This window comes from Peromyscus leucopus, chromosome 9 (assembly GCF_004664715.2).
Source record: "Peromyscus leucopus breed LL Stock chromosome 9, UCI_PerLeu_2.1, whole genome shotgun sequence".
NCBI lineage: Eukaryota > Metazoa > Chordata > Mammalia > Rodentia > Cricetidae > Peromyscus > Peromyscus leucopus.
Window position 1 is genome coordinate 171,413 of NC_051070.1, and position 13,524 is coordinate 184,936.

General features: G+C 36.7%; 1 protein-coding gene across 1 annotated transcript in view; it reads left to right on the forward strand.

Annotated features, from left to right (window-relative positions):
• Nucleotides 1-11,235: 11,235 nt before the first annotated feature.
• The window catches only part of Fgf14 (fibroblast growth factor 14), a 232,015-nt gene continuing 229,726 nt past the window's right edge, over nt 11,236-13,524 (forward strand). The window contains exon 1 of the mRNA XM_028868301.1: nt 11,236-12,291. The gene's annotated coding sequence lies outside the window, so the exon portion shown is untranslated. The remainder of the gene's footprint in view (nt 12,292-13,524) is intronic.

The window sequence follows — 13,524 nt, forward strand, 5'->3', positions numbered from 1 at the left end:
TCTAAATACTGGAAACAATCAAAAGAACAATGCATCTTAAGTTATTAATATAATCTGTTAATAATCTTTGGCACTCTAACAGCCATATTGACATTTTTCTAAAATTTGCTTCTCCAAAATAGTCATGTATATTACCGTTGTCTGCTATATTTAAGGTAATAAAGAACAGGCATTTCTTGAGACCTGAAGCAGGCTTTTTCTTCTTTTTCATTTTAATAACTAGAGTAACAGTGGCCACTACTGTCAAGTCAGATAATTGCACCACACTCCTCTTGCTGTTCTGTGTGGTGGGAACATTAACATTCACCTGGAACCATTTTCTGGAAGTTTTAAGATATGCCATCTGAATGAATACTACTATTGATTAAATGAGTACTCATTTTATATTAGCCATAAATCTATCTGTTATTTATGAATAACCAATACTTCTCTAGAAACCAAGAATATAACATACTAATCGTTCATATTATAAAATAATTGAGGCTTAAAATATTAAAAGCATAGAAAATATAGTTTTATACAGATAAGTTTTTAATTAGTAATATCATGTAAAATTAATGATCAATGTAGAGTGTTATAACTCGTTTTTTTATCATTTCAAGTATTAATCTGCCAACATTTCCCTAGATTCATTGTTCTAAAAACATTCATCATAGGTTTGAGAGAGGAAGAGCAGACTACTAGAATAGGGTTAGGATTTTTTCCCTGGATTTATTCAAAATATTTGAGAACATTTTAATTTATTAGAACATAGGAGGACATTTCTGTTATCTAAGAATTGATTATTTTATATTGGCTTTTGGACAGAAGCCTAACTAGAAATGTCTTCTCCAGGATTTCTTATCCCTTAGGAAAGACAGCTGTTTTTCAGTGCCCAAAGCAGGCAGCAGAGGGCCTGCAAATTTAACTGTACAGAGACTTGATAAAACTGAGAACAGTTTTCTTTAAACGTTTTGTGATCTCACCTTGAAATCTGTGCTTGTGAATGGCAAAGGCTAGAGTTTCCCTGAAATGAAAAAGAAATAAAGAAAGCTACATGGGTGAAACTGTCTTATTGTGTTGGTATACTTTTGAGAAATCCACATGTAAGGATTTATTCCAATTATAGATTTCTAGCTGGGAAAGTCAAGAACTTGTGTGGCATTCCAGGGTTCATTAGCTTTGAGACTGGGTAATTACAGCTCCAGCCATGAGCATCCACTATAAGCAAAGTCTATGCATACTGATGAAGGTGGTAAATATATGGAAATGCCTTGGCAGTCTGATCAGTTTGCTCTTTTGCTCTTGTGATCTGACAAATGTCCTTTCTTTCTTTCTTTCTTTCTTTCTTTCTTTCTTTCTTTCTTCCTTCCTTCCTTCCTTCCTTCCTTCCTTCCTTCCTTCCTTCCTTCCTTCCTTCCTTCCTTCCTTCCTTCCTTTCTTTCTTTCTTTCTTTCTTTCTTTCTTCTTTCTTTCTCTCTCTCTCTCTCTCTCTCTCTCTCTTTCTCTTTCTTTCTTTCTTTCTTTCTTTCTTTCTTTCTTTCTTTCTTTCTTTCTTTCTTTCTTTCTTTCTTTCTTTTTCTTTCTTATTTATTTAGAGATCTGGAGCTGTAGGGTCCCCGAGGACTTTATCTGTCCTTAACATTTCCTGTTTCCAGTTCTCTGATATCTCTGATATCCAGTTCTCCCTACATGCACATTTCATTTGCAGGATTTCTTATGTACTCACTTTTTCTTTTTAACAAATGTTTATTAAATTTTACTGGGTGCCAAGTGATATGGCCTCTACTCTTATGGAATTCGCTATATAATATGGGGAGATAAATCATTAGATATATAAAGACAAAAATCAATAAAGAATGTCATGTGGAGAAAAGATCTGTGTAGACAAAGCATATCTGAAATGTTCAAGGCAATTACTTTAGATTGACAATTGCTTAAGATTGGCCTGGCAGGGAATGCCTCTCTGAAGAGGTGGGATTGGAGGAGGAACCTGAATGACAGAAAGCAGTCAGCCCTGTGAGTATGATGATAGTTACAAGGAAATTTTTACAAAATTGCTTCAGGATTGCACATGTATTTCATGACTGAAGAATGGAAAGTAGGCCACCCTGTTTCCCTATGCTGTTTCCATTTCACCTTGAAAAGGAAAGGTTGCTGGGGGATGTTTTTCTCCTCTGTCTCCTACTGGAAAATCATGGCTACACTGAGCATCTCTTCCCACCTTTTCGTTCCTTCACCACTGCCTTTCAGATGTTTCCAGAGGAAGAGGTAACCTTGTTTGGAAGGCTGACCAATTGCCCTTTAAAAATCTTCCCCTACACTTTACCCTAACTATCAAAGCCTGTCTATTTAGAAACTACATGTAGTAGTTTCTCACTAGGCACCTAGAGCATACATGTGCCTCCCATTCGAAGAACTTTCATGGAGGTACTCAAGTTGTCTGCTTTGCAGGTCCACTGATTGACCAAGGCTTCTTTGCTAAGTTGAAGAATAAGAAGCAAAAATGATGACACCTTCTAGAGTTATGTGAATGACCTTGTTCTACCTGCAGTACTAATTCCTCTGTACAGTTCCATTTTTATCTGCAAGACAATTTTCTCACCTATTCCCATGGATTACTTGATTCTTTCACTTGCATTTGCCCAACTTCTTTCTGGAGCATGTTTTTTGTTTTTTGGTTTTTTTATCATAAGAGGAGTATTTTATAGCCTTTGACTCCCCATTTTTGTTTATAAAAAGATAGACAAAATACAAATATGAAGCTAGATCCATTATATCCTCTACATAGCAGGGCTGCTTTCCATGGGTAATGCTATTATACAAAGCAGATGGGCATTTGCATCCTGTGAACAGAGGACAGGAAGAAGAGGGAAGCCTGTATGATTCCATGATTACAAGGCTTAGTGTTCAAGATGCAAAGCTAAGCATGCTCAAGGGTACATCTCAGAGTTCTGACTTAACCAGGGCCCTTCCTGTCTAATTGCAACTTCATCTCTCAAGCTGACTCAAGATGGCAGTTGTGTTTATCATCAGGGATAAAGGGTCTGCTTTGACTGCTAGGACCAAGAATATTCAGGCAAAAATTAAGTAGGGAATAAAAATGTTATAGCTAACCAAAGCCGTTTCTAATCATCATATAGATGATTGCATGTAATGGTACTGTTGATACATTTAAATCAATTTCCAAAGTCTAAAGAAAGCCTGCTACTAATAAACAGGGACAAAGATGTAGCATGAATCTTAAAAGTTCTTATTAATAAAAATCAAACCTGGGGCAGGTACTGGGGTAAACACTGGAAGATCAGAGAGACAGAACAAGCCACAGCTAACCTCACCTGGCCAACTTCTCAGCTGGTCTTGTTTCCTCAGACTGGAGGCCTCCAGAATGGGTCTCAGCTGAACTGCTGCTCAAAAGCCTGAATGCTTAACCAGGCCAAATGCTTAACCAGGCCAAATGCTTCTAGTTTCTGGTCCTCACACCTTATATATCTTTCTGCCTTCTACCATCACTCCTTGGGATTAAAGGCTCGCTTTCTGGGATTAAAGGCGTGAGTCACCATGCTTGGCTGTATCCTTGAACACATGGATTTCTGCCTCTGGAATGCTAGGATTAAAGGCATGTGCTACCACTGCCTATCCTCATGTTTAATATTGTGGCTGTTCTGTCTCTGACTCCAGATAAGTTTATTAGGGTGCACAATATTTTGGGGAACACAATACCACCACACAAAGATGCTTAACTCAGAACACATATACAATTCACAGAGGTAGACCATAAGAAGAGTTAGAGAGCAACAGAAAACCTGAAACTTTTTTATTCATTCATGACACAATATTTTCCCAACTGCATCTTCAAGCAGTGTGCTTGCTCCAAGGTAGGGCCTCTCTAGCTTGGTTCTCTGCTTTTAGTTAGATATCTTTATTAATTTATTTTTTGTAGAAGGCTTGTATAATGTATGTATAATGCTTAGTGGCATCTCAGGCCTCTGTCCACTAGATGCCAGTAGCACCCATCCACCCTCTGCTCCCATTTCTGATAACAAATCGGTCTCCAGGCATGCCAAAGTTCCTCATGGGATATAGATCACCACACTGGAGAAATGCTGCTTGTGCTGAAGGTGTTTTCATTTTATCCTGAAGAATCAGACTGATTATTTGTGTCTTCTAAGTTCCATTGACAGATTCACAGAAGATTTAGGAGAACAAAGATGCTATTTGATATTCTAAAAGACAAAGACAATATAATAGTGAGTGAGATAAAAACACCAGATAGGCTGAGGGTAGCAATTGCATCTAAAGAAGACACTTAGTTTTGGCACTTCAAGGGGATCAGTTTTAAAAGAAAATGAATTACCTATTCTTATTAATTGAGTAATGCTTAAATGACATTATATGTCTTTCTTTCTTTGTTCAATGGAGAGAAGCCAGGGCTTTGTGCAAGTTAGGCAAACTCTATCACTGAGCTGCTTGCCTAGACCTGAATACCAGTTTTACAAGATTGAAAGTTTCTCTTTGACCTAGATTTTTATCAGGACAAATGTGGCACCATGGTGTTTTAATAGCAATTTTCATTAGTAATAAAATTAATATTCTTCCTCTATTCCTTTCTACTTAGAACCCTAGAGATAAAAGCAGGTGAAATAATTATAAATACTAATTTCATGAAGATTCTTTTGTCAGATATTCATCTTAATTACTTTTACCAGCATGAGGAGAAGAGAAGTCATATATATGCAAGGCCTTTCTCTCTGTATCTGTGTAATTCTTTCCTATACCATGACCAAATGATACTCTCTGCTTGCAAGTGGTGTCTACTTCTTATTTATAAGTGAGTTCTATCACTAAGACCACACTGTGAAGTTGCTAGTAGAAGCTCGGAGAGTTGACTCTGGTTTACCCACCAGTATCCACACAGTAGGATGTTGTGGGGAGAATCCTTCAGGGAATTTGGCCTCAGTGGCTTCTTTTATGAGCTCCTGTAGGAAGAAATGGCATAACTAAACAGTGTTTCAAGTATGAAGTCAGGATTTTTTTTTAAATGACACTGCTTTAGAACAAAGACAAGTTCATTTTCAAATAATACGTTAGTCAGCTTGCTTTGATAACATATAAAAAACTGAGTAACTTAAGCAACAGAAATAAATTTTCTCAAACGTTTAGTGTCTAGAAGGCCAAGATCAAGGTATTGTCAGGGCTGGGTTCTTCAAAAACTCATCTCCTTTATGGGTGACTGTTGTCATCTTTTCTTTCCATGTGGTCTCCTTTATGTGGAAACATTTCTAACATCTCTCTTGTATCTTGGTTTCTCCTGATCTAGATACCAGTCAGATTAGGTTAGGGCCATCAAAACAGCCTCATTTTAACTTACCCTGATTCCAGCTAGAACATATTCTGAGGTGCTAGAGGTAGGAGGTCAACATGTAAATTTAAAAGATTTGAAGGAGAATATAATTCAGCCTGTAGAATTCAATAAGTAGCCTGGATGTTAATGACAATACCAGAGGAACTCTGCTAACAGTTATTGCTTCAAGTAGGCTCCATTAATCCAAATAAGATCATGGATATAGAGAGGGAATTCTATCCATATTGACAGTGGATTTGACTAGTTCTTAAATGCCTCTCATGGCTGGGTAGGCATTTTAGTGTGGTGACAGAATTAAAGTGCCACCCATTTACGCACATTGCACAGAGATATGAATTCTATAAAACACAAGACTTCATTCTGCTTGTGTTTCAGCCACTCCTTACAATCTGATGTCTTTGGAATGATTTGCCCCTATATATTCTCTATATTTTTTTCTTTCTAGAAAAATAGTATCTGTAGAAAGATAGCTAGATAGATAGATTGTGGAGAGTAAATTGGGGCTTTGTGGGCCCTGTTTTACTATTACTCTTTGTCATTCATATAATCTTTCATCTTCTTTCAACAGCTGTTTACATTTATAGCACATGCTAAGTATTGCAAAGGTAACAGTGAACAAACAAAACAGCTGACCTTGCTCTGGAAAGCTGGAGAAACAAGACAGGGGGCTGTCAATAGCATACTGAGCCCCTAGAGTGTGTATTTCAGGTTTTGACTTGCAAAGCAGCCTCCCTCTCCATTCTTAAAATTTTGGATAAGACACTAATAAAAATGTTTTATCCCATGATCTCTACAAACTTTTGAATATCCCTGGGGTACCAATACTTTAAAATGTATATTCATCCATATCTCAGAGATAGAGGGTTTATAACTAACTTGAGTCTTGGAGTTTGTGGGTTAGGCCTTTAGAATCCTGGAGACTAGCAACAGTGTTTGATTGAGTACCCCTAAAACTCAACTCTGCTCATGAGATATCTAAAAGATCTGTTGTGAAATTCTTCTCATTCCTTTAGCACATTGATTCCTAAAGTCTTCATGGTTTGAGCACTAAGAAGCATTTCAATCAGGCCTCAGTTGGTCTCAAACATCATGACCTTATAGCATGTTCATTTCCCTTATCCTGGAAACAGAAGGAAGAATTTCTTTTGCTTGAGGTGTGGTCTCCAAGATTAAATGAGATGTTACATGCTGGAAGACTACTGCTGTGACAGACACTCAGTAGATGGTAGATTATGTATGTGTTTGAGGTTGAAACTACCACTGTCAATGTTCTCTTCCTTGGTAATCTGCACCAGGACCATTGATAATTCCTCTTCTGAGATTCACACTATGTTTACAAATATCTTAGTAAAAATTAGACATCTTACCTGAACAGGAAAAGCTACAATACATTGAACATATCCGTAGACTAATTGGCCACAGCCCCTGCACAACTACATAGAACAGTGGTTTTCAACCTGTGGATCATGGCCTCTTTAGAAAACCTCTATCTCCAAAAATATTCACATTACAATTCGTAACAGTAGCAAAATTAAAGTAATGAAGTAGCAACAAAAATAATTTTATGGTTGGAGGTCACCATAGCATGAGGAATAGTATTAAAGAGTTGTAGCATTAGTAAGGTTGAAAACCACTGATTTATGAGCTTTGTGGAAAAAGGATAGTTTTCTGGGTTAATAGGACACTTCTGTGTGTTTTGTTCTGTTTTGTACATGCATGCTAGAGTTGAGTGTGGAGTCAGTTAAAGAATGGGTATCAAGAGGCACCTGGTGGTGAACTGGTGGTAGAACAGGAGCCTTGGTTGGCTGCTAAGCATTACTCAGGGGGTGACAGGGGGCCAAGACCTTCTGTTTCAGATGTGTCCCTGAAGGTGTTTCTCATCAGCTCACATGTAACTGTTTTAACCCATATTTATGAACTGATTGCCTTGATCATTTCAACTTTAATGGGAAATATTTTATTGAATATACTCTTGTGGACTGCTCTCTTCTTTTATCTTTTACTTTCACTTGATGCTGTAGCTATAGCTTCATAATCTTGATTTGGATTTTTGTGAACATAAAAAGCTAGATAAGAAGAGCAAATTCTAGAAATCAGCAGTCCACAGTTATGCATAGAGGTGACAATACTATACTGTTCACTTGAAAATATACTTTAAAAAAGGCCTCATATTAAATGTTCTTTACTTGAACAATAAAGTCTTTTTAAAAGCTATCAAAATTAATTTAAAAAAAAACAAGCAACCTGAACCAAACTTCCTTTTTAATATGCCCAAGCACAGAGCTCTTAATGACAGGACACTGCATTCCCCCAGATTCCATCAGCTATCAGAGTGGCTTTTGTGCAGAAATTGTGGCTCTTAAAGTGGACATCGACATTGTAACGTCCAGATCCTTTGCTGAAGCTGTTCTTAAGATGACCAGGACATTTGAGTTGATGCTTTTGGCGTGGTGTTTATTTGAGATCACAATCTTATTTCTTTTCATTATAATTATAATTTGTGGTATTAGATACGTTAAAGTAAAATGCAACTTGAGATGTTAGTCTCAATTAATTTGTAGCAAATGTGTATATCTTGTGATAATTATTCAGGTCAGCAAATACTATTTCCAACATCAAGAAACTTCCATCTTGCTCCTCTCTGATTAGTATCCTCACCTCTGTGCCTGCCTTTGTAACTGTTCAAATTAATTCTTTTTTTTTTTTTTGGTTTTTCGAGACAGGGTTTCTCTGTGTAGCTTTGCGCCTTTCCTGGAACTCATTTGGTAGCCCAGGCTGGCCTCGAACTCACAGAGATCCGCCTGCCTCTGCCTCCCAAGTGCTGGGATTAAAGGCGTGCGCCACCACCGCCCGGCTCAAATTAATTCTTATGAGGTGTATTCTTGGTATTTTATATAACAGTGTTTTTTTTTTCTTTAAAAACAAATAGTACCACTGCATATAGTTATGCCATACATTCACTGACTTATGGGCATACAGGTTATTTCATTCTTTTGTATTTTGAGGGACCCTGTCACTTTGAAAAGTGCCAGGGTGTCACAATAACCACATTGATTCACTACTCCAAGGTTTTTTATCTTGTGAATCTCTGGCTTGTTTAAAGTCTACTTCTTGCTCTTAGTGATGACTCTATAACTTTGAAACTAACAAATACTTAAAATGTGTAATTGTAACATTTCTTCAATCCCACCAGGCCCCTGCAGACCCATTATAAAATAATCACTCAGAAGCTTATATTAATTATAACTGCTTGGCCATTAGCTTAGGCTTATTTCTGACTACCATTTACACTTAAATTAACCCATCATTCTTATCTATGTTTAGCCATGTAGCTTGGTACCTTTTTTCAGTTCTGCCTTGACATCTTGCTTCCTCTGTTTCTGGCTGGTGATTCCTGACTCAGCCTTCCTCTTCCCATTAATTCTCTTTGCTTATCCTGCTTATACTTCCTGCCTGGCTACTTGCCAATCAGCATTTTATTTATCAACAAATCAGAGCAACACACATTCACAGCATATAGAACAACATTCCACAGTACTTCCCCTTTTCTGTCTAATCAAAAAGGAAGGTATTAACTTTAACATAGTAAATTACATATAACAAAACAGTTATCAAACAAGAATTACAGTTGTAATATCTAGACTATTTGTACTTGGGAAAATTAAAGAAAATATTCTATCTATCCTTTATTTGTGAGTCTAAAGTTTCATATCTAATTTATCTTTTATCATAGCCAAGGAAAATTACAACCATTTAGTCTTCAACTACATCAAAGACCTCAGAAGGATATACTATTACCTAAGTAAACAGGAAATGCATTGTAAGCAACTTCCAAAATTCTGAAAATGACAGAGACAGCGGCCTGCCTAGACAGTCATCCAAATTTCCTCTGCAATGTTGGGGCATCCATCTTCAGCCTATATGCCTAGAGTATTTTAGTTGCTTTTCCATTTGTATTGTAGAATGTCTGACAGTCTCCTCTGCAAAGTAGAAACCTGAAGGACCATGTCGCCTTGCAAAGTTCAGTGGTCACCTTCCTATGGGTCCTGCCTGTCCAGTTGATACACCATTTTGTCAAGCAGTCCAGGCAAAAACAGTTTCTTGCCTAAATGGTTATTTTTGCCAAGAGGAATATAAACTCTACATGGAGTGTCTTTGATGGCCATCTTCCTCTTTGAAGTAAATCAGAGCTGCTAGGAACAGATGTGTCTCATTTTCCAGAAAAGTCTAAGTTCTTGAAACATTTTAAATGCCATATTATATAGGTCTTTGAAGTGTTTGAAGATTATCTACCTAATTGAAATATATCTATGTATACCTAGAAAACTTAACTAACTTGACTATAAGTTTGATTATCATAGATGAGTAATTATTAATCTGTATTTCTCAATTATATACTGCAATTTCAAATGAGTTGCACAAACTAAATTCTCTAAACAAGAGTAGAAATATGCACACAGTATAACAAAATTAACTTTAAATTTGTATCGATAAACTAAAATCTATAGCAATGTAAAACATTTTCAAACAAGTTGTTGCTCTTTAAAAGCAGGTTCAATAATCGACCCATCCTATCATATCTATACTATCCCCTTTTCTCCTTTAGAAAGAGGTTGCATTTATAATCAACCCCCTTTAAATAAAAATATACATTCATAAACAATATTTTGGGAATTTGGGTGTGGTTTCTAATACTACTTTCTGCTGGATGAGGGTGCTGGCAATCTTCTGGCGATCCTGAGAAAATTAAGAATTATGGTCAAGTCCTGACTGGAATAATCTGTGAAGCTGCATTGTTTGAGCCAGTTGCCTTGAAGCTGATTTGTGTTGGAACATCTGGAGACTTCTCAGGAGTTCTTCCTTGATCAAACCATATGAGCCTGGAAGCAATCCACAGGTTCTCATCTTTTGTGGAAACAAAAGCAGAACCTCTTTTCCAAAGCAACACAAATTAGACACAAATTTTGAAAACAGGATGCCTTTAAAAATATACATATTGATTTAACTCAGCAGGATTCACAATCAAATGTCTTTCTGCAGTTAAAAATCCCAAAGGCAACACAATACAGATTCTCTGTAAAATGTCCATCTCCATGTGGCTTATTTTTTTATATTACCTTTACTGTCTCTTTAAAGACTTTATTTTTTAAAACTATTTTTATATGACTGTCTGCATTCATTTTCTTCTCTCTTCCAAACCTACGTACATTTTTTCACACACTGTAAACCATTTAAAGTCTTATTCCATCTGAATCTGCCTTATTGTGAATCTATTGCTTTTAAACTGCAGTGGCTAGTACTCAAGTGGAAGCCTTAGCTGCTGACTCTGCCCACTTCAGCTTCTCAATATGGCCGTGGTACATTTACCACCAGCTCTGGGAGTCATGTGCACCACCAACTCTTGGCAACAGTGGGTCTATGCCTCCATGAAAGCAGCATGTAGTCCAGAAACCACATTTTTAAAAAAAAAAAAAAAAAAACTAGCAAACGCTAACTCTATCATGTAATGCACTGCATGGCTTGAAGAAATCTCTGTGTAACTTGGCAAGAATCCACCACACTGTAGCTCCAACCCACCCACTGTGAACCCACCACAACCAGGGGACACATCACTGTACCTCAGCCTGTCATGAGCGACATGTAGTAAGAAGGTGCTTTTAGCTACATTTATCATCTCTTCTTAAGCTCTCTCAGTTTTTAGGTGGGAACTCTTGCCACCATGTCTGGGTGCCATCTGTAGCTGAAAGTTTTCCTGGTCCTGCAGCTGCTCAGACCCAAATGGACACACAGTGGCTTATATTAATTGCAAACTGTATGGCCTACTCACTCAGGCTTCTTGCTAGCTAGATCTTACATCTTAAGTTAACCCATTTCTATAAATCTATACTTTGTCATGTAGCTCGTAGCTTACTGGTATCTTTATATCTTGCTCCTCACAGCAGCAGCTAGCAGTGTCTCCTTCATTCTGCCTTTCCACTATTTCTGGTAATTAGAAAAGTTATCACTGGAGAACATTAGCAGAGTTATATAGGGAATTTATATCATTGTGTTCTGCCAATGAGTGTAAGCAAAAAGAAATTGTGAAATTAAAGTATGTCTCTTATCCTGGAAGTATTTGTATACATCAATAAAAGATGAGAACAAGTGATGAGAAATGCATCATTAGGTAACTTTGTGATTTTGTAGAAATCATAGAAACTAAGTACAGCAGCCATATTGCACAGGTTCATGGTTGTAAAGGAAAGATAGTAAACATGGGTTGGAACAAATGACTAACAATTTCTCTTTAGAATACTTGCCTCCAGCCCTATCACATTTGGCCCTAAAACTGTAAGTTCAGTCTTATTTTATGTTCTTGTGATTTCCTTTTAAGAAAAAGGGCTACACACATCTTTTCTCATTAGGCTCAAGGTAAGGGCAAGACTGTTTACAACTAAAGAACTTTGTTTTTCACATTCTGGGGGCAAGAACTGCAGAGCTAAGTTACAAATTAACACATGAAAGATGTATATTCCCATAAAATTCTCATAGTCATGTGATACCTTCAATTATTTATATGATATCTTAAAATTTGAAACTGGTCTCAGTGATCTGTTTGAGGTTTTTATACTAGAAACACACACACAGAGGCACAAATAGGTGTATTCTGGACTCAAAAAATAAACTAATTAATAATAGTAAATGATCAAAAGAGTCTTGGAGGTGAAATAGGCAAGTCTAGATTTGCTCAGTAGTGTTTCAGGTGTTTGGCATCCAGAGGACTTCAGCCTTTCACAGTCACCCTGTATCTCTTTATCATGTTGCTTCTGTAGGGTGAGCATGATGCTATGCTCTGAGAGGATATTGTAATTGGCAGGGTACCTGAGTCAGTGGAGCTGAAAATCTCCATTGTCTTTCAATTCTACAGAAGAGAGAAGGCAGCAGAGTCCTGAGTTTTCAAGATGATCGTAAGTGAAATTTCATTTTGATATCTTAGTGTTTGTGATTTAAGTGAACATATAAATGTGGATTCTGGAATGCCAAAGACATAGAATGTAAACTACTGATTGAATTGTCTATGAAGACAGCCTAGCGAAAAAGTGAAGGACATTTTGAGGATGCACATAAAGACCTGGGTAGTCAAAGACAAGGCAGAGATTGGAGGACAAAATGAAAATCATTTAGATGCCAGAGACTAGTATGAAAGACTGGCAGATTATGTACTTGATGACAGCTCTAAGGGGTGGATCAATATCAGACATTGAAAAGCTCAGAAAACAGAAGGCCAGAAATTAACAGAGTATGGTTTTCAGGAAAAAAAAATGTTCAAAGCTTTTCATGTGAATGAAGGAAAAATTATGTTCTAAAGGGAATTGTAAGATGAGAAAAATGACAGGGCCTTTTGGAAAATTGAATATTGGGCCCTGTTTTGTAAAAGGATAACTCAATCTGAAAAAGGGGGAGGGTTATTCTGTCTGGTGTTAAGTCACTGGAGTGTTCAAGTGGCAATCTGGCCAATCTTCATTTGGTTTCTGGAACAAAGCACAACTACTTCTGTGACTTTAACAACAGTGTCGTTCAACAGTAGATGCCACTTTTGTGCCTTTGACGGAATCAGAGGGTTTAGCTTCATTGGTTTAATTCTCTCTGTGTGTATTTTAATTTATGCTGAATGTAGAAAAAGCGCTATAGTGTAAAATATTTTGTTTCTATGATGTAAGTAAATTGTTGTGGCCATTAACCAAAGAAGGAGGAGAAACACTCAGCAAGTGGCTCTTTCCAAAATGAAAAAAAAAAAAAAATCATCAAATGTTTTTCTGACCACACAAAGAATATTATCAAAGCTGGGCATCACAGAGATATAAGTTTATTTCTGTATTTCTGGTGATATAAGTGCTACAGAAATAAAATGGAACTTGTTTACCTGGGAGATGAGGTACAATTATATGGAGAGTAATATTTTATAACAGGAAATTAATTTTGCACTTTCTGTAAAAACCTCCAATCCTGCCTTGTAAATACCTCTAATCCATTAATTATATTACTCATAATATTCATACACAGCTAGGCTGAACTTTCTCTTAAATAATTGTGATTTTTTTAAGGATAAAAGCTGTCTTGTCTTCTTTTTCCTTTAGTTTATTTTGAAGAACTATTTTGTTGAAACAGTCACTTTTACATCTGTGAAGGCAGAAAGGTCA